General features: G+C 40.8%; 1 long non-coding RNA gene across 2 annotated transcripts in view; it reads right to left on the minus strand.

The window, feature by feature from the left end:
* Positions 1-3,768: 3,768 nt before the first annotated feature.
* LOC132209535 (uncharacterized) overlaps positions 3,769-22,666 on the minus strand; it is a 39,320-nt gene continuing 20,422 nt past the window's right edge. The window contains exon 3 of one of the 2 annotated variants that reach the window (XR_009445667.1): positions 3,769-5,650. This is a non-coding gene — a long non-coding RNA (uncharacterized LOC132209535). Of the gene's footprint in view, positions 5,651-9,839; positions 10,471-22,666 lie in introns of those variants that run through there. The other variant, XR_009445666.1, reaches the window with a different exon arrangement.

A 22,666-nucleotide genomic window follows, 5' to 3' on the forward strand; every position in this document is an offset into this window, starting at 1 on the left:
TTCTTTCAGTCTCTTCCAGGAAGATTCATGTCTGATATCGCGCAACATACATGTCTTGGTTCACAATCTTAAAGTCAATATTGTACAGTCATACAAATTCGGAGTAGGCCGAATGGCCCTTCAGCCTGCCTCACTGTTCAGTAAGATCATTGTTGCACTGAATACACCCACCTTCCTGCCTTCTCTTTCACTCTTTCCTTATCATGAATCTAATTACTTCAGCCTTAAAAATATTTAGAGACTTGCCACATTTGAGGGAGAGACTTCCAAAGACCCATGATTCTCTGTGAGAAATAAAGCTGTCTTAAATGGGAAATCTTTTTTAGATCTTTAGTTCTAGATTCTCCCACAAGTGAGGACATTCTGTCTACATTCACCCTGTCAAGGGACCAATGTTTTCATCAAATCAACTCTTGCGAATGTTGACCATACGTCTGCTCTCTCATTAGTGAGACGTGACCGGTGATGGTTTAACCTGAGAGTCACCAAGGAAAGGGGAGAGGTTGAGAAGAAGCCTGTCCAACCTTTCCTCAGCTATTTTTCAAGTAAAATTTTTCTGATGCATTTATACCTTCCTTAAACAATGAGATCAATAGTGTGGGAGAGATAATGGGAACTGCAGATGCTGGAGACTCCGAGATAATAAAATGTGAAGCTGGATGAACACAGCAGGCCAAGCAACATCTTAGGATCACAAAAGCTGACGTTTCGGGCCTAGACACTTCATCAGAAAGCATGTGCTCCAGATATGGTTGCATCAATGTCTTCCATAATATGCTTGCGATTTGAATGGAAAAATCAACCTCCCTTTCTGTCGCACCACAGATGCTTTCTTCCTTTTACAAGCAAAGACCTTGGGCTGAACTTTCCCATTGTTTGGATAACTATTTTCTTCAGGGAGTTTTTTGGAGATCCTCCCAATAAGGCCAATATGTGACAGTCTCACACAATCTTTCATTGCTGACCTCATTAATTATGCATTCAGGGTTTTCCTCACCCTTTAAATGCAATTATGCAGCACGAAATGCAAAATTGCTTGCTTTTGCTGTGATCTCATACTGTTCCCATGGTAGATGCTATAGTTAAACCGCAGCTTTACACCATCTCTTAGAAACATAGAAAGCAAATAACCGCAAGAGTTGGTGTTTCAGCCTTTCAAACCTGGTCCACCATTCAATCTGATCATGGTTGATCATTTAACTCAGTACCATGTTCCGGCTTTCTCCCCATATCTTTTGAGCCCTTTGATTGAGCTATATTCAACTCCTTTTGAAAACATTCAATGTTTTGCCTTCAACTGCTATCAATGGCAGAGAATTCCATAGGCTCACCACTCTCTGGGTGAAGAAATTTCTCTTCATCTCAGTTCTAAATAGCCTACACCCAGACTTAGACTGTGACCCCTGGTTCTGGACTCCCCGGTCACCAGGAACATTCTTCCTGTGTTTACCCTATCTAACCCTGTTTGACTTCTTCAGGTTTCTACAAGACCCTCCCCCTCATTCTTCAAAAGTCAAATGAATGTAGTCCTAATTGATCCAGTTTTTCTTCATCTATAAGTCCTGCTATCCTAGGAATCAGTCTAGTAAAACTTTGTTGCACTCTCTCTATAGCTAGAACAATCTTCCTACAGATAAGGAGGAAATAATTGCATACAATATTCCAAGTGTGGTCTCATCAAAGCCCTATATAGCTGCAACAAGACATCCTTGCTCCTGTACTCAAATCCTCTCACTATGAATTATATCATTTGCCTTCTTCACTGCTTGCTGCATCTGCATACTTACTTCGAACAGCTGGTGTATAAGGCAATCCAAGTCACATTGCATTTCCCCTTTTCCCATTCTATCACCATTCATATAATAAGCTGTATTCCTGTTGTTGCTGCCAATATGGATAACTTCACTGTGACCTACATTATGTTTCCATCTGCCTTGCATTTGCTGATCACTCAACATGTCTGAATCATCCTCACAGATCAACCTTGCACTCAACTTTAATTGTCTGTAAACACAGAGATATTGTGTTACATTCCCTCATCTAAATCATGATTATGTATTGTGAATAACTGCGATCCAGCACAGATGCGCACAGTGTCTCACAAGTCACCAGCTGCCACTCAGCAAGTGGCTGAGTCTGAAAGTCCTAGTAGAATATCAACTGTTTCTCCCTTATCAACTCTACTAGTTACATCCTCAAAAACTGTAGTAGGTTTGTCAAGCATGATTTCCCTTTCTTAAATCCATGCTGACTAATACTATCGCTGTTTTCCAAGTGCTCTGCTATTAAACCTTTCATATTGGACACTTAGCATTTTTCTTAAAACTAATGTCAGGCTAATCAGTCTATAATTCTGTTTTCCCTCCACCTGCATTTTAAAACAGAAAGGTTATGTTAGCTATTCTCTAATCCATAGGAACCATTCCAGAGTGCATAGAATCTTGAAAGATGATCACCAATATAGCTCCTGGAGAGGGCGATTTTAAACCTTTATTTCCTCTTTAGACCAGATGAGACTCAAATTTCTTTGTTTAAATGTTCATTCATGTAGGAGATGTACATATCAAAACATTGCATACAGTTCAAATATTTATTACAAAAACAAAGGTTTTGTACTGTTTTTACAGATATAAAGCTTCCAATCAATTATTTCTACAAATAATGATTTACTCATCCATGTCTCTAGCCAACAGTGATCACATACTCTGCATTCTAGCTTAATACATGTCATTATATTATTCAATCATAACATGATCACATCTGCTAGCTGTAAGTACAGCTTCTAACTTCAAATGTATGTTTAGAACAATCAGAAAACCTACAATGTCTATTTTCCCCTTTCACACTATTTCTAGGGCCACTTCCTTGAGTATGCTGGGATGTAGATTATTAGGCCCTGGGGATTTATTGGCCTTTAATCCCAACAATTTCCTCAATACTATTTCCCTACCAATACTGATATCCTTCAGTTCTCTGTCTCACTGAACCCCGCATACTCCAAATTTTTGAAATGTAATTTGCATCCTCCTTTGTGAAGACAAAGTCAAAATGTGTATTTAATTGGTCAGCCATCACTTTGTTCACCACTATAAATTCCCCATTACAGATTTTAAGGGACCTACATTTGATTTACTCCTTCTCAACCTCCTGCTCCAAAAGATGAGATGTCTCTGGGAATTGAAGTGTAAACTGATTGAGTGCAGTGGATAGGGGCAGTGATTCCTGTGATTCCTGTGATTCGGCCAATATAGCGGAGGGGTGCCTGGATCAGATCATAATCATATCTCTTGCCCTGATTAAATACTATACAGTTTCACCCGCAACCAGTCCCCAGTCAAGATCTCTCTTTTTGTCCCCTAAGATTTGTCTGGATCCCAAAGCATAGAGAAGCCCCCTCTGGCTGGAAAGCTGTGACTTTAGGCTTCAATCTCTCACTGGAATTTAGAAAGATCAGGCTTCTGCTCTAATTTCTCAAGCTGTGCATGATGTTGCACTTTAAGTGCTGTCTGGAGATCTTCACATTTACATTCCAGTTCCTGAGTCTTAATTTCAGACTCTCAAACTTGTCTCTGAGCATTCTCAGTATTTCCATTCACTGTCTCAAATTGACTTTGATAACTTGAGAGGTAAACTATCTTAGATAACAAAGTGTGAAGCTGGATGAACACAGCTGGCCAAGCAGCATCTCAGGAGCACAAAAGCTGATGTTTCGGGCCTAGACCCTTCATCAGAGAGCTCGCTAGGCCTGAAACGTCATCGTTTGTGCTCCTGAGATGATGCTTGGCCTGCTGTGTTCTGTTATCTTGGATTCTCCAGCATCTGCAGTTCCCATTATCTCTGAGGTAAACTATCTTCTTTTGATTGGCAGTCTCTAGGGATTTAACCTTTCTCAGTGTTTTCTAATTTGAAAACACCCCTTTCCTGACTGACATTTTCTAGGGCATCAAGTTCTGCCATTTCTGACGCAATTCCATATTTTCTGAATTTAACTCACTTATCTCAGCATTTTTCTGCTTCATCCCATGTATCATGTACCAAGTTTGTGCGAAAAGACAACAATATCTCATCAGTCTGTCCTGTTTGTGTGCATTTTTCCCATGGATTTCCTGACTGACTCTAACATATGATCCGGTGTCCCAGGGCTTGTAACATCACAAGCTTCCTGATGCTCTATCCATTTCAGTAACTTCATATTAAAATATCGCTTAACCAAGCTCTCCCATTCGGATTGATTGTCTGCCATGATTTTCAAAGCTAAGTCCAAAGTCAATTTTAATAATACCGAAAACGTAAATGTTCCAATTAAATCTGATAATTTATTGCCTCTGTCCTCGGCGACCCAATTGAATCTCTGGCTGTCACATGTGGCTGCTGCCTTCTTAATTCAGTCTCAGACCGGATTTCTGAAAATACAAGGTTGGTAGGTTCGACTTTGGGCCAATTTAAAGTCATTTCTTATCAAGGCCATCCGGGTACGCCAATTGAATTGGGAGGCCTTGTCTTTAAATCACAAAAATGCTAACATCCAAGTTCAGCGGGTAATGAGGAAGGCAAATGCATGTTGGTCTTTATATCAAATGGAATAGAGCATAAAAGTGGGGAGGTTTTGCTGAAAGTATGCTAGACCCCTAGTCAGACCACACCTGGAATATTGTGAGCAGTTTTGAGCCCTTTATCTAAGATATAATGTCAATGGAGTTAGATCAGAGAAGGTTCACTCGGCTGACATTGACTATGGAGAGGCCTTCTTATCAGGACAGATTGAGTAGATTGGGCCTGATTAAGCTTATTAAAACATCAAAGGTTCTTAGGGCATTTGTCAGGGTGGATATGGAAAAATTGTTTTCCTTATTGTGAGAGAGTTTAGGACCAGAAGGCATAATCTCAAAGTAAGAGACTACACATTGCACTCTGTGGCAATGAATTCCACAGGCCTACCACTCTCTGGCTGAAGAAATGTCTCCTCATTCCCGTTCTAAATTTACCCCCTCTAATTCTAAGGCTGTGCCCATGGGTCCCAATCTCCCCGCCTAACGAACACAACCTCCCAGTGTCCACCCTTTCTAAGCCATGCATTATCTTGTATGTTTCTATTAGATCTCCCCTCAACCTTCTAAACTCTAATGAATACAATCCCATGATCCTCAGCCGGTCATCGTACGTTAGGCCTATCATTCCAGGGATCATTGGAGTAGCACTCTGCTCTACAATATGATCATCCACTTGACTGTTCAGTGCTAGTAGCCATGACAAACTGCGGCTTCTCTGTAACACTAACAAATAAATTAAGTCATAGATACTGTGAACTTGTAAGTTCTCATTGAAGTGGCAAGCTGCTAAAAGACAAAGCAAACCAGAGAAGTTATGAGAATACTTCTAAGTGCAAAGTGAGTAAGTGTTAAGAAAGTAGGGGCTAAGAGCATCAATTACACTATGTGCGGATGTGTGTGGCATGAGTGTGTCTCTGCACAGATCTCCCTGTAGGAGCTTTACACTGTAAGGTGTTGGTCAGCTCCAAAATGTAGCGGGTCAAGTGCTGAAGTGTCTTACGAGTCTGTCCAAGATCAGCCATGATGATGTGGTGAGGCTGGTGTTTCACTGGTGCCAGCTTCCATAGATGAAAGGTGAAGGTAGTTGCTGCCCGTGGAGCCTGCAACAATAAGACATTGATGAATGGACCTTGAGATGGAGGCGAGATACATCCGCTCTGACTTGCCAGTGAGGAATTGGTGCCTGGGAGAAAAGTGAACTGCTCATAAATGAGGTGAGATTAGCTGATTAGATACAAGTACATGCAATAAGGTCCTCACTACATTAGCAAGATTCAGAATTTCCCGTTTTAGCCTTAAGGAGAAAATTGGACTCTTTTCATGAGATCAAGGATCAGATTTTTTTTCATTTTTGGTGTACTTGCCCACTTTTCTTTCTATTGCCCATGCTACTCAAAGACTGGGAAAATTCTGCCCATTGTTTTATTTCCCAGGCAAGAGGTTTTGGGAAAGATACAATTGAATGGATACTAAATGAATTATACGATTAATTCCTCAGAACTTCTAAACCATGAAAGCCTCAATCACATCATTTGAAGCCTGAAGTCCACCATATTACAGCCATGAAATCCTTACTGGGATAGAGAATTTGCATCATCTGGTTTCTTGGGAAAGCAAAAGAGAATTGGATGTGATGTATAATTAAGACAAGTTTAGATGTTAATGCGGTATAAATGCACTGTGTAGAAAGTTGCCACTCATATTTTCACACTTGCCTTGCTATCATTGATGTTACCCCATGGCGGGGAGAATTCAGCCCGATGTCAAACACAAAAATTATGGGTCAAATGTCTTCAATATACCATCATATGTGAGCACGGTATTTTCTCCTTTTTGATTAGAAAACATTCCTCAGTGCCATTATGTAAATGTGAAAATGTTCCTCAAGGGCTGATCATAAAAAAGAATGAGTTTTAATCAAATTTCCATCTTCTGTGAATGGTCTAATTTTAAGTGACTGAAAAATGATTTTGAATAAAACTATACAGAATCACTTTTTATGCTTCAATTCTAAATGTTTAATAATTAAGCATTTTGAAAAGATCCTCTTTATGCCCTTATGCCCAATAATAAGAAACATTACTTTAAGAGCTGCCTTGCAGGCCTTCAAACAGGCACAGTAAGTTGGAACTCACCATGGTGATTAATTCAATATAGAGAGTAGTTGTCTTTCTGACGTAACTGTGCATGGGATCACATAATAGGATTTGGTTATTAGCAAATTATTTTTAACAGTAGGTTATTGGAAGGGAAGAAGAAACAGGAGCTCTAATCCTGAAACTATCTCTTACAGTTAGATTTATTTTTCAAGCGTACCTTTACATGTATGTTATTGTTCTGGGCATTATGGCACATGAGAGGAGGTATAGCAATGTCAATGTTGTCAGCCCTATGGCACCTGGTTGCAAGGTGGAAAGGCTGGTCCAGTGGTTTGGGAAGACATAGGTTGGGAGACTGCCGTTGTGCCATCGTCATGGCACATTACCAGCAGCACAAATTTCATCGTGCAGCCATTCACCAGTCAACCATTTGAGGCACAGAAATTATCTCAAGTATTGATTCCCACTGCCACTGGGATATTGCCCACATCGGAAGGTCTTGATACCAATAGAGAGATGGCCAGTGTCCCTATGTCACAACATTCTTGATCAGCTTAGTTAAAAGCTAACTAAATAACACTGTCAGAAAAGTCAGAATCATTGCCTATATCCTACCACCCTCAATACTTTGGTCAATCTGTTCAGGCATTGCTATGACATACCTCTGGAGCAGGGGGGACTTGAATCTGGATCTGCTGCCTCAAAGATAGGCATATGCCCACTGTCTATTTTTGCCCATAACTAAGTGACTTGCTTGACCATTTCAGAAAGCAGTTACAAGTCAATCATGTTGCTGATTGCTAAATAACAAATACATTAAAGACGTCTGCAACTCACTCTCATATCAACAAGATTTATTTAAACAAGGCTACATTGAACAGAAAGGTTTACAAATGACAGAAATGATAAGAGCAGCAGAGACTGTGTGAACATTAATAACTAAAATGAGCCACCAAATAATTAGATTCTGGAAAATTATTTAGTTATTACTTGAGATAAGCAGTGTCAGTAACATACATTTTATTACAAGCAATTGTGGGGATGGGAGTTCTATTACACTGCAGTGTATTTACTTTGAAGTGTTTGATCTTTTCTTCTTTTCAAGGAAATTAAAAGGAAATCTCATTAAGGGAATACTGATATTCTCTAAAAAAAATGTTGGATATTGTGTCACTGAGTGTGAGAAACAATGTGCAAGAAACAGATTGCGAGGTACAGCTTTAGAGAAACAGAGTGTGAGAAACAGTGGGGCTAAAATTGTGTGCGAGAGACAGCGGGGCTAAAATTGTGTGCGAGAAACAGAGGGGCTAAAATTGTGTGCGAGAAACAGAGGGGCTGAAACAGTGAGTGAGAAACAGAGCACGAGAAACAGAGGGGCTGAAACAGAGCGCGAGACACAGAGCGCGAGACACAGAGGGGTTGAAACAGAGTGCGAGAAACAGAGGAGCTGAAACAGCGTAGAAGAAACAGTGGGGTTGAAACAGAATGCGAGAAACAGAATGCGAGAAACAGAGGGGCTGAAACTGTAGCCAGATTATGGAAAGATGTAGGAGCAACAGGGTGGTGGTGATGGGAGACTTTAATTTTCCCAATATTGACTGGGATTCACTTGGTGTTAGGGGTTTAGATGGAGCAGAATTTGTAAGGAGCATCCAGAAGGGTTTTCTAGGGCAGTATGTAAATAGTCTAACACGGGAAAGGCCATTTTGGACCTGGTTGGGGAATGAGCCCGGCCAGGTGGTTGAAGTTTCAGTACGGGCTTACTTTGGGAATAGCAATCACATTTCTGTAAGTTTTAAAATACTCATGGACAAAGATGAGAGTGGTCCTCAAGGAAGAGTGTTAAATTGGGGGAATGCCAACTACGGCAAAATTCAGCAGGAGCTGGGGAATATGAATTGGGAGCAGCTGTTTGAGGGTAAATCCATATTTGGATGTTGAGGTTAGGGACAGATGTTTGCTTAGTCTAGGTCAAGTTGACATAAGGAAGGAGGAAGTGTTAGGTATCTGAAAAGACATTAAGATGGACAAGTCCCCAGGTCCGAATGGGATCGATCCCAGGTTGCTGAGGGAAGCGAGAGAGGAAATAGCCGGGGCCCTAACAGATATCTTTGCAGCATCCTTCGACACGGGTGAGGTCCCAGAGGACTGGAGACTTGTTAATGTTGTCCCCTTGTTCAAAAAGGACAGCAAGGATAATCCAGGTAATTATCGACCGGTGAGCCTGATGTTAGTGGTAGGGAAGCTACTGGAGAAGATACTGAGGGATAGGAACTATTCCCATTTGGAAGAAAATGGGCTTATCAGTGATAGGCAACATGGTTTTGTACAGGGAAGGTCATGTCTTACCAACTTAATTGAATTCTTTGAGGACGTGACAAAGTTGAGTGATGAGGAAAAGGCTGTAGATGTCATATACATGGACTTCAGTAAGGTGTTAGATAAGGTTCCCCATGGCAGGCTGATGGAGAAAGTGAAGTCACATGGGGTCCAGGGTGTGCTAGTTAGATGGATAAAAAACTGGCTGGGCAACAGGAGACAGAGGGTAGTAGTATAAGGGAGTTTCTCAAATTGGAGACCTGTAACCAGTGGTGTTCCACAGGGATCTGTGCTGGGACCACTGTTGTTTGTGATATATGTAAATGATTTGGAGGAAGGTGTAGGTGGTCTGATCAGCAAGTTTGCTGATGACACTAAGATTGGTGGAGTAGCTGATTGTGAAGGGGACTGTCAGAAATTACAGCAGAATACAGATAGACTGGAGAGTTGGGCAGATAAATGGCAGATGGAGTTCAATCCGGGCAAATGCGAGGTGATGCATTTTGGTAGATCAAATTCAAGGGTGAACTATACAGTAAATGGAAAAGTCCTAGGGAAAATTGATGAACCGAGAGATCTGGGTGTTCAGGTCCATTGTTCCCTGAAGGTGACAACGCAGGTCAATAGGGTGGTCAAGAAGGCATATGGCATGCTTTCCTTCATTGGGAGGGGTATTGAGTACAAGAGTTGGCAGGTCATGTTGCAGTTGTATAGGACTTTGGTTTGACCACATTTGGAGTACTGTGTACAGTTCTGGTCACCATGTTACCAAAAGGATGTGGATGCTTTGGAGAGGGTGCAGAGGAGGTTCACCAGGATGTTGCCTGGTATGGAGGGTGCTAGCTATGAAGAGAGGTTGAGTAGATTAGGATTATTTACATTAGAAAGACAGAAGTTGAAGGGAGACCTGATTGACGTCTACAAAATCATGAGAGGTATAGACAGTGTGGATAGCAAGAAGCTTTTTCCCCAGACTGGGGGACTCAATTACTCGGGGTCATGGTTTCAAGGTGAGAGGGAAAAGTTAAACTAAGATATGCGTGGAAAGTTCTTTACGTAAAGGGTGGTCGGTGCCTGGAACGTGTTGCCAGCGGAGGTGGTACAGATGGGCACGATAGCGTTATTCAAGATGTATCTAGACAGATACATGAATGAGCAGGGAGCAGAAGGATAAAGATCCTTGAAAAATAGGCGACAGGTTTAGTTCGAAGATCTGGATCAGTGCAGGCTTGGAGGGTCGAAGGGCCTGTTCCTGTGCTGTAATTTTCTTTGTTCTTTGTTCTTTGTATGCTGTGTTAAATATATTGTACTTGATTCATTATTCATGATCATATTGGAAGTCCTATCAATACCTTTACAAATTACCACATGGACAGTACATTTCATAATGCCACACTCCCCACTGGGAATGCAACAGTTTGCAGCTTGAAGCCTTGGTCTGCCCACAAGTTTGGTTTCTATTGGGTATTTCAGAATCATTGAATTTAATTTCCAGCTTCATTCTGTGTACAGATTAAGACAGACAATATTAATATTGTCAACAACAATATAAATACATCCTTTTGTGCTACTTTTAATTGATCTTATCTTTAATTACCATTTGCTTGCTTGAAAGAGATGAAAACATGGACAATAATATGAGTAAAGTATGAAGCAAGAAATGATTTATAATACTATCAGGAAATATATCTTTGCAGCGAATCATTCTGTGCCTTCATTGGCATTTGGCTCAAGATCTGCACTTGCGCTAGGAAGCTTTGGGCAGAAATGAAGAGTGAACAGCCCAGACTTGGTACCCTACTGAACTACAGCTCTCAGTATTTAAATAACAGCTATCACTTTCACTTTTGAAATTGCCTTAGAGAGTATGGTGCAGCCTACAACAGCAGAAACCTGTATTTACAAAGTGTTTACTTCATAGGAGCAGCTTTTAAACCAATTTACCACTGAGAGGTGATTAGGATAGGTGACAAAAACCCAGTCAAAATAGATATGTTTTAAGGACGCTATCAAAAAGAGTTAGGATGCTTACAAGATTTAGGGAAGGAATTCCAGAGCCTAGCGCTTTGTTGTGGCCAGCAATGGTGTGCCAAAGAAAGTCAAAGATCCTGAAGATGCCAAAATTAGAGAAGAGATTTCTTGGAAAGTTGAATGACTGGAAGAGACATAGAGATAGAGAGGGAGGCATTTGAATACAAGGATGAGGATTTTACAAGAAATTGTGCCTTATTCATTCAGAAGTTCACTGTTCTCTGAAATACTTAGTAGTGTAAATTAGAGCTTTGAGAGTACCATTAGATTTTTAGTGTCAAAAGTGTATGTACCATAAATGGAAAATAAAATCTGCCATTCTATCCTACTTCTAACCTGGATCTAGAAATTTATAAGCATTTAACACCATGCATACATCCTTTAACTGAAGCAATGACCCTGTAACTGATTTCAGTGGTGTGAAACAGACAAGCCAGTTTAAACACGAGTCTACATTAGCAGCGATCAACATATTGTGTTTTACATGGTATAATTCTCCAGTCAAAAGAATAAAGGTTATCATATCTTCTTACTGTGAGCTACACAGTGGGAAATCCATATTGATTGACACTTCAATATAGTTGGAAAGGCATAAGACTTTAGACCTAGAACTTCCATTGGGGCTCACGATAGCGCTGCAGTATTCTCAGAGGGATTTAAAAGTGTGCAATAAAGACTGACCATGCCACAAATGTCCACCCCTCATGAATGAACATACTCTTCATTCTTTTTAACAACTGCTTGAAGATACAGTAGATTCAGTTGCTGTAAATAGGATATTAACATTAATATCTTCTCAGCGAGCAAACTCACATCCAGAAACTCAACCTGAGCTACAAATCTTCTCAAAACTCGTTAATATCTTCTACATTCCACAATGAAATAACAAATAATGCTAGGTGCCCATCAGTGAATTTAATATAGTTATCAATCTTGATGTTCATAATATTCTCTGAAATATTTGAATTAATTGACAGGAATGAGCAGTTGTATGAAATTCTTAAGAGGGTCAGCAGCCAGAGGTTGTGGTGCACGTTGATACCAATGGCATAGATTTAAAGAGGGATGAGGTCCTGTAGAGTGAGTGCAGGGAGTTGGAAAGTGACTGAAAAGCAGGACCTCAAGGATTGTAATCTCTGATTACTACCAGTGCCACGTGCTAGTGAGGCAAGAAATAGAATGATAGGAGAGATGAATGCGTGGCGATGGGGCTGATGCAGGGGGCAGGGTTTCAAGTTTGTGGATCATTGGGATCTCTTCTGGGGTAGGGGTAACCCGTACAAGAGGGACAGGTTGTACCTAAACTGGAGGGGAATCAATATCCTCGCAGGGAGGTTCATTAGTGCACTCGGGAGATTATAAGCCAGAATGGCAGAGGCTTGGGAAGCAGAAAAGCAGGTCAGCAAGTGGAGGTATTGAGAGGAAGGCAGATGTTAGGGCCAGTAAATCAGAAAGAAAGGACAGGCAGAGACATGTATTTGAACACTAATGGGCTGAAATATGTTTATTTCAACACAAGGAGTATTTAAAATAAGGCAGATGACTTTAAAGCCTGGATCAATGGATAAGACTATGATTTTGTAGCCATTACAGAGACTTGGTTGAGAGAAGAACTGGACTGGCTGCCCAAGGTTCCAGAGTTTCATTGTTATAGATGAGATAGAGAGGAAGGTAAAAGAGATGGAGGAGTTGCATTACTAATCAGGGAGAATCTATGGTCAGAGAGAACACACTGGAGAGCTCATCCACTGAGGCAATAGGGTTAGAGCTCAAAACTGAGATCGGTGCAATCACTCTGATTCCACCCCCCCCCCTCCCCCCGCAAACAGTCACCGAGAGATTGAAGACCAAACTCATAGGCAGATTATGGAAAGATGCAATAAGAACAGAGTTGTGATAGTGGGTGACTTTAACTTGTCTGGTGTTGACTGTGACTCCATTAGAGGCTTTGATGAGCAGGATTGCTAGGTGTATCCAAATGGGTTTCTTGAAAGAGTATCTGGATAGTCCAACTGAAGGAGGGGCCTCACTGGACTTTGTATCAGCTGTTAAGCCTGGTGGGGTGACTGACTTGTCAGTGGAAGAGCATTTTGGTAACAGACAGGCAAGAGAGGAGATTGCTGGGGCCTTGACCAAGATCTTTATATCCTCACTAGTCACTGGAGAGGTCCCTGGAGGACTGGCAAGTTGCTAATGTTGTTCCTCTATTCAAGAAGGAAAATGGGATTAATCAAGGAAACTACAAACCAGTGAGTCTCACATCAGTAGTTGGGAAGCTATTAGAAAGGATTCTTGCACATTTGGAAAAGCATAGCCTAATTATGGACAGTAAGGATAACTTTGGGCGGGCAGGTCATGCCTTACTCACTTAACGTTTCGAGGAGGTGACAAACATGATTGATGAGGGTAGAGCAGTGGATGTTGCATACATGCATTTTAGTCAGACTTTTGACAAGGTCCCTCATGGTAGGCACATCCAGAAGATTAAGCTGCATGAGACCTATGGTGACTTGGTCATGTGGATTCAGAATTGGCTTGCCCATAGAAGACAGAGGGTATTGGTGGAAGTGTGTTTTTCAGGCTGGACGTCTATGGCTAGTGGTGTTCTGCAGGGATAGATTCTGGATCCTCTGTGATTGTGATATATACAAATGACTTGGATGAAAATGTAAACGGGTGGAGTTTAATCTGGGTAAGAGTGAGGTACTACACTTTGGGAGATCAGATGCTAAGGAAAAGTATACAATTAATGGCAGGAGTCTGAACAGCATTGATGCAGAGTAGGATCTTGTTGTTCAAATCCACAGCTCCCTGAAAGTAGCTACACAAATAGATAGGGTGGTAAAGAAAGCGTATAGTATGCTTGCCTTTATTGGTCAGGGAATTGAGTACAAGAGTCAGGATGTCATGTTACAGCTTTAAAAGGCTTTAGTTAGGTCACATTTAGAGCATTGCATTCGATTCTGGTCATTGCATTACGGGAAGAATGTGGAGGCTTTGGAGAGAGTGCAGAAAAGGATTACCAGGATGTTGCCTGGATTAGAGGGTATGATCTATAAGGAGAAGCTGGAAAAACTCAGGCTGTTTTCTCTTGAGAGACACAGGCTGAGGAGAGGCTTGATAGAAGTCTTTAAAATTATGAGATGCATAGATAGGATTGATGGTCAGAATCCTTTTTTCCAGAGTTGAAATGTCTAATACTATGGGGCATGCATTTAAAGTTACAAGGGGAAAGTTCAAAGGAGATGTGAGGGACAAGTTTTTTACACAGAGAGTAGTAGGAATCTGGAACACACTGTCAGGGTTGATGATGGGGCAGATACAACAGCTGCATTTAAGGGACTTTTAGATAAACGCATGAATGAAGGCAGGGATATGGACCAATGGCAGGCAGAAGGGATTAGTTTCATTCAGCATCATATTCGGCACAACATTGTGGGCCGAAGGGCCCATTTCTGTGCTGCACAGTTCTATGTTCTAATTAAATAAGATTTATCTATTGCACCACAAAATTTTTAAAAGTGGAATGAGGGTCATGTTTTGTTCATTGTTTATTTTTAATAATAACGTGACCCACTGAATAATTAAAAAATTGAGTCAGCAGCCTTGACCTTCTGGGAGATTCAGGCATGAATTTCAATTAACAACCATGACACGTCCAATTGTTTCATATATTTGATCGCAAAAAGATTTTATGAGTGCTTGTTTGTGATCCCATCATGACACAGCATTTTTCTGTAATAGCATAATAGTGTAAAAGTGTGGATATGTGTATGAAAACATCCAAGCACATCAACATGTGAGAGTAAGATCCCAAACAAGTAACCACTTCTCAAAACCTAACAGCACAATAGTGTATGTAGAAGTTACAGGATCATAGAATAATCATCTTCACTATCTTTCATTGAGAGACTGGGAGCATTTAAACTAATTTCCTCTGGACAAATCATTTTAGGATAAGTCAACGTGAACAAGCCAAACACAAGGATACATTGTGTTTACATTGAAAATGAAGCAGGCATTGACTTTTGCAGGAACTGAGAAAATTCAGTTAACTATTTTAGTTAAAGGAGCCAATATTATGATCCCAGCTGATGGAAATACTGGCCATGTTAGATCTCAATGTGAAACCTGGCATGATAGACTATAAGTTTTACTCTTCTGATTCGTTTCTTTGCCTGAAATCAAAGAACATCAAAGTTATTTATACACAAAGGGGAAAAAATACTATATGAGAAGTTTGAAACAGCCTAATTTCAAATATCAGAAGTAACAGTTCAACACTTTTAGTCTTAAATGCAACCTTACAAATATTCAAATCTCAATGAAAGGTGGCTTTGTTCCACTTTAAAATTCCTTGTTTACTGGGCCCAGCGGTGATTAAGTTTTTTTTTGATAAACTTCTGTATTCACTTGATGCTATTTCTCTAGTTAATGTCCTTTTGTGAGACCCTTAAGCAAACTGCTCATACAACTCACTTATTTCTTGACATGTTCCTTAACCTCCTGCATTCAACAGCCTTGTAGGATGCCTTAAAACCTTCTTTTCTAGAGCTTTTCTCGATCTAATTTCTGAACACTCAGGACTTCTCTGCCCCAACTGTGTTGGAGACTGCTAAGCTGTGTTATTGATGTTACAGACCTTTTATTCCTTGAGAGATCTGCTTCTATGCGAAAGAACAAAAACAAAGTTGTGTTAAAGCTCAGCAGATCTGGCAGCATCTGTGAGGAAAAACACAGTGTTAATGTTTTGGGTCCAGAGTTCTAAAGAGGGGTCACTGGACCTGAAGCGTTAATTCTGTTTTTTCCTTCACAGATGCTGCTAAGCCTGCTGAGCTTTTCAAGCTGTTTTTGTTCCTGATTCACAACATTTGCAGTTCTTTCGTTTTCTATGTGAAAGAAGCCTGTCCACACATTAACCTTCTGGATTGTTTCATTTTTCTAAAACAATATTCCTCTCACCCTATCACCCTGTGCGAAAGAACACCTTGTTGTTCTGCAGCTGTCCATTTTTTCTCTCTTTTACTCTGTTTTCAAATGCACTAAAATGTTCACCTCAAGGGTTTCTTTAAAAAAGCTCAGTTAAATGATATGCACTAATTTCCAGACAACTCAGCATCCTTGAAGAACTCAGAAATGAAATTAAAACTGCCTATGGTTCTCTGAATCTTAACATAAATTCAAAAACAAATTAAACCAATGTCTGTATCTGTACACTTTAGAACATAATTTTCTAAAAATTAAATAGCTATAATTCATGAGCTTTCATCATAAAATGAATGCCATGATGGATTATAAGGTTTATATGTACATAAGAGCCATATATGACAAGAAGCCACAGGTTTTTCCACTGCTGAATTAACTGATAAGTTCTAATCAATCACTTTCGAGCCAGGTTAGGGAATGAAAAACTATGCAGGGTTTCTGCTATCCTGTGTTCAGTCTGGAATTTCTTATCTGTGGAAATTGAATGAGGATGGAATTAAGCTGAGATGTTAAATTCCTTATGGCAAAACAGTGCCTGTGTGATTAGACCCACTATTGAATCAACAAGAATAGGACAGCATACATAAATTGAGATAAAAACACAAATAAAGTGCAGGTACTGAAAAACAGGTCCAATATTAAAATTATAAACTCACAAATATGTCAACTAATCAAAGCAAATACTCCTCTTTGATATGTCTATACAGCCAAGTGACAAACTAATCCATTCTTGAAGTCTTGAAGCTCAACCAAGTAGTCGTAATGAGGTGATAATGGGAACTGCAGATGCTGGAGAATCCAAGATAACAAGTGTGGAGCTGGATGAACACAGCAGGCCCAGCATCTCAGGAGTACATCAGAGATGAAGGGTCTAGGCCCAAAACGTCAGTTTTTGTGCTCCTGAGATGCTGCTTGGCCTGCTGTGTTCATCCAGCTCCACACTTTGTTACCTAGTCATAATGAGGTCATGTGGGAACTGTACGAACAGAGGCAGGTGGTCAGACATTTATTTTTTCCTGTCGATCTCATTATCAAAGCTTGACTGGCCTGCAAGACATGCTATGATTTAGCTCAGCCAGGATCTGATGGAAAATGTTAGCTTTGGCTGATGACATCTTTTTGGGGTTATATTAAGTTATGCTTTCATTGATCTGTTTTCTTCAATGTTCGCATGCTTAGTTGAATGAAATTAAAAGATGTGAATTGACATAAAGTATCTGTTATTGATACTATGATGACTGCTTTTGCTTGCAATTTTATAGGATTACTATACCAGCTGTTGTTTTCAAAGGAGATTCTGCACCAGTCATCAGCATTTCAGGAGTTGCCATTGTTACTTTATGGCTCATTGGTTCAACATAGTCATACTGGATGAGTGGGCATGGATTTATGTGGAGTTTATACTGTAAAACCTTGTAAACTTATCTTTCAAATAATTTCTGACTCCTAGTTACAGTTCATGATTCCTCCGAGAGTGTGTAAACTATAAGGCCTCAAGAAGCAGGTCAGACTCCATTGCCAGGATAGTATGATATTCACAATGGAAATGGTTAGGCCGGGTTGCAGCTTCACTACTGTTGAAATTTTGGGTGGGAATCCCGGAATCAACACTTGCACATTTGTTTTAAAAACATGGCTTCATATCTCAAAGGCTCCGGAACAAATTGCATTGCAACTTTGTACACAGGTAGGGCATGGCTTAAGAGAGAACTGAATAGTTTCTGGTGATTAGATGGATCCCAATTTGGATCCTGGAATTGTTTAAAAAGTTCATTAACTTTGACTATTTTTTAAGAATGATGTGTGTTCCTTTACTGGAGGGTGAGTTTATAGGGGTCTATAAAATCGTGAGGGGCATTAATAGAGTGAACAGGCATGATCTTTTCCCCAGGGTAGGGGAGTCCAAAACTAGAGGGCATTGGTTTGGTTTAAGGTGAGAGGGGAAAGATTTAAAACGGACATAAGGGGCAACATTTTCACACAGAGGGTGGTGCATGTGTGGAATGAGCTGCCACAGGAAGTGGTGGAGGCTGGTACAATTGCCACATTTAAAAGGCAACTGGATGGGTATATGGATAGGAAGAGGTTAGAGAGATATGGGCCAAATGCTGGCAAATGGGAGTAGATTAATTTAGAATTTTTGGTTAGCATGGGCAAGTCAGATCGAAGGGTCTTTTTCTGTACGGTAAGTCTCTATGATATTGCTCATTGTTTTTAAATGTTGAGGATTATCTAAGCTGCTGGCCTGTAATTTTTCACAGCTGTCAAAAAGTTAACAGAGTTTTCAGAGGACACTGTTGGATGTGGATTGATTGAATGTCTCCTCAGTGAGAGGGAAGCACTTAATAGAATGATTCGTTTGGCTTTGTAGTTACAGAGCATCAACAAGACATAGAAAATTGTCATGGAAGAGCAGATTAATTGCATTAATGTTGAGTTAACATTGTACGGTGAAGATACAAGGACGACTGAATCCCTTCTTCACTTGTTCGTATCTCTGTTGCTAAGCAATTGTATTGTATGTTAGAATAGAAAATCTATCTTGAGACCTGATACTGTTTGGTCTGGTACTGCATCTGTTGATTCAAGCTCGTGTGATATCGACCTTTGGAAATTTGAATACCAAGCTGCATAATCATTGGCACAAACTAGGTCACACTTTTACACAAGCTATGGTTTCAGAACAGAACAGGACCAAAGGGATGCTCGTGCACTTAGATGAGGCTTCTCTTTTTCTCCTTGAGCATTTCTATCAACAACTTAGCTTTGCTTAATTATCTCCATTAAATCTTGACCGAAGTAAGGAATTCACCTTTTGCATACTAAACAGGTACCCAGAAAGACGCTGTGTTGCTTCACTTTTAGATAAGAGTTAGGAAAACAGTGACATTTTTGAAATAAAGTTTTTAGTGCAAAATAAGGGTGTTCAAAATATTAAATAAGGAATCTGCTAGGAAAGTTTGACTGAAACACGTTGGTGTTACAAAGATGCTTCCTGCCCATACAGGAGGCTCAGGTAGATGTTAAAGATCCTATGGGCAGAATCTGAGTGACCCAAATAAGATGTGTGGAAAAATCGGGTAAGAAGTCCAGCAAGGCTGATATCAACATCGGTAGCAATCCATTTTTATGTTTATTATAGGTGGCATGGCAAGTTCCACAGTAGGCAATAGCAAGTTCCTGATTAAGGGCAGTTATTTCCTTATTAAATGCTTTGTTTACAGCACCTCAGATGTTCAGCTTTCTCTCTTACCAAAATTATCAAACAAGCTGAATGTCAAGCAAACGCAATCTGGCCAATTCAGCTCACTGTAAGTTCTAATCAACCTCCATCTTACCTATGATCCAATCGCACCAGTTACACACAACCTTCCTCCATGGGCATTGATATCTGCCAGGCTTTCAGGACTATGATGGCACCACCCCAATACTCTGGCAGTGCGGTCTAGAAGCATAGGCTTGAACGCAGGGTACACCAGCAACCAGCATTGAAAGGTTTCAGCACAGGGTGGTTTGTTGCATGGATAGCACACAGCTAAAGAATTGGACCAGGGCTGTTCACTTGCTTTCTCAGTGCTCACTCACTCACCAAGATGCTCACAGCACAACCCCTGCGCTACATTGCCCTGCCTTGTTTTTCCAATTAGCACAATCATATGAGGTGTCAGTTTGCCTTTCAGGTCAGCTATTCCTCAGTCAAGAAATCACACATCTTACCATACTGCAATATGCTACATCAATCTCACATCTGCTCCATTTGCCTGAAGATTATACAGCAAACACACTGCACAACAATGAGCAAACAGGCATGTCTCAAAGTCATAGAGGAGTAGTCCTCACTGAAATCCATGGAGGCACTCATTAATCGTGGACTGTTGACACAATGAGTCAAGGGCAGCCTTCAAAACCAATCCAAGCGTAGGTGTTCTGCAAAGCAGTCCCCAAGCCTCTGCTTGATTTCTCCGATGTAGAGGAGGCTACATGATAGAGGAGAAGACAGATGGAGAGGAGACAGTCAGGTCAAAGAGGCGGGGATGGAGCGGTTCCCATTGTGGCCTCCTCTTCCTCCGGGAAACCAAGCGGAGGCTTGGGGGCCGCTTTGCAGAACACCTACACTCAGTTCGCACTAAACAACTGCACCTCCCAGTCGCGAACCATTTCAACTCCCCGTCCCATTCCTCAGATGACATGTCCATCCTGGGTTCCTGCCATGCCACAACGATACCACCCGGAGGTTGCAGGAACCACGCCTCATATTCTGCTTGGGAACCCTGCAGCCCAATGGTATCAATGTGGGCATCACAAGCTTCAAAATCTCCCCTCCCCTTAACGCATCCCAAAACCAGCCCAGCTTGTCCCCGCCTCCCTAACCTGTTCTTCCTCTTACCTATCCCCTCCTCCCACCTCAAGCCCCACCCCCATTTCCTAGCTACGAACCTCATTCCGCTCCCTTGACCTGTTCATCCTCCCTGGACTGACCTATCTCCTCCCTACCTCCCCACCTATACTCACCTTTACTGGCTCCATTCCCACCTCTTTGACCTGTTTGTTTCCTCTCCACCTATCTTCTCCTCTATCTGTGTTCTATCTGCCTCCCTTTCTCTCCCTATTTATTTCAGAACCCACTTCCCCTCCCCCATTTCTAAAGAAGGGTCTAGGCCCGAAACATCAGCCTTCCTGCTCCTCTGATGCTGCTTGGCCTGCTGTGTTTCATCCAGCTCTACACCTTGGTATCTCTCATCTGAGGCTATCCAGTTAGGTCACTCAGGGGGATAGGCGAGGATCAGTCTGTTGGATCTGTGCAGAGAAACTAAGAGGAAAAAGAGGTTGGGGTGGGGTAGCCATTGATGTGGGAAGGAAATAGTTTTGGTTGAAATTTTGCAATAACTATTGGATTCAGAAGAAGTAACAGAAGTTGGAAAACTGCTAATGTGACACTCCTATTCAAAAAGGGAGGGGTACATAAAGCAGATAACTATAAGCCACCACACCAAACATCTATTTTTCGAAAAATATTGGAATCAATTGATAGGGAAGTAATAAACATTTGGAAAATCATGCTGAATCTGCCTGATTAGATTATGAGTTCATGAAACGGAAATCACATCTCACTAATTTGTTAGAGTTTTTGAGGAAGTCTCAGCCAGAGTGGATAGAGGGCACCCAGTAGATGTATTTTATTTGAACTTCCAACAGGTATTTGACAAGGCATCTCACAAAAGGCTAAGTCATAAGAGGCCATGGTGTTAGCAAGAGTACATCGGCATAGATAGATATATTGACTAATGGACAGGAAACAGTGGGTGGGAATAAAGTGTTCTTTTTCAGGGTGGTGACTCATAACCAATGGGTTTAACAGGGTTTAGTGCTGGGACTGCAAATGTTTACAATATATATTAATGACTTGGAGGAAGGAAATAAATGCACTGTAGCCAACTTTGCAGACGACACAAAAATAGGTGGAAAGGCAGATTGCGAGAGGGATACAAACAATTTAGAGAGAGATATTGATAGGTTAAGTAAGCAAACAAAAATTTGGCAAACGGAGCATATGTTAGAAAATGTGCAGTTGTTTATTTTGGAAGGGAGAACAAAAGAACAATATTATTCACATGGGAAAAAATTACAGAAAGCTGCAACACCAAGGGGTTTGAGGGTACTTGCAAGTTGTTGTACCGCCATTTTCATCCCACTTATTCCTTCCTTTACTCTCATTCCAAGAGCAAACAGACCCCAGTAGGGTAGAAAGAGATACAATAGGTGGTGGGGTGTCTGACATTTGGCATCTCACCCACTATGAGGAGAAAATCCTGAATCTGACTGCTCAGACTGGCTGACTGACTATGTCCAAGTCCTTGGACAGTAACTGGAAGCTGCTTTTATTGCGCGGGACCTCGCAGAGTGGAGTATGTCCCCATTCAATTAACTAAGAATTATTCCCCTTAGACACTGAGACATGGCCATTTTCTTGAAATAGTGCAATCTCCACTTCCTCAAGACCTTTTTACTTGATGGAGAAAGATGTCCAATGACCTGACTGGCTAAAGAAAGCAAAAACTATTGTGCCAACCAACATCTTCTGTTACCCAAACCAGCTCCATTCATTTCCTATATCAATATGTGTCTAACAGCACCCAGCGTGATAGGGAATCTCAATTCTGTGAAGGGCAGCTGTCAAAACACTCAGAAACACTCTCCCAACTTATGCTGGCTGCGAGAAAAGTTGCGACTGAATAAAAAATAATGTTGGCCCAAGATGTCAGTCTTTATTGGGTGTGTGCATTGGTGTTTGGCATCAGTTTTGATCTTTAATTGTATTGCTAAACTGCAATCATGTAGCAAGCATTATTTGAGCCATTTATGTGAGGGTCTTGTGGCATAGTGGGAGCATCCTTACTTTTGGGCAAGGAGTTTTGAGGTGAAGTCGACCTGCTTACTTATTGGATTTTTAAAAATAGTCAGACAGATTCCACTTTTTCTTCACGTTCTAAGTAATGCTGTTACTTTCATTTATGGACCTCCTAAAGGTAAAAGGTCAAATAAACTGGGTGGGATTAAAGGATTTGTATATCTAAGTACAAGCACAAACTTCTAACAGTTATCAAGTTTACTTCATAGATATGGGTGAAGTAGATATACCATTTTAGGAGTCAATACGTCGATATCAAAAGTAACCTATCA

This window comes from Stegostoma tigrinum, chromosome 4 (genome assembly GCF_030684315.1).
Source record: "Stegostoma tigrinum isolate sSteTig4 chromosome 4, sSteTig4.hap1, whole genome shotgun sequence".
Classification (NCBI taxonomy): Eukaryota; Metazoa; Chordata; class Chondrichthyes; order Orectolobiformes; family Stegostomatidae; genus Stegostoma; species Stegostoma tigrinum.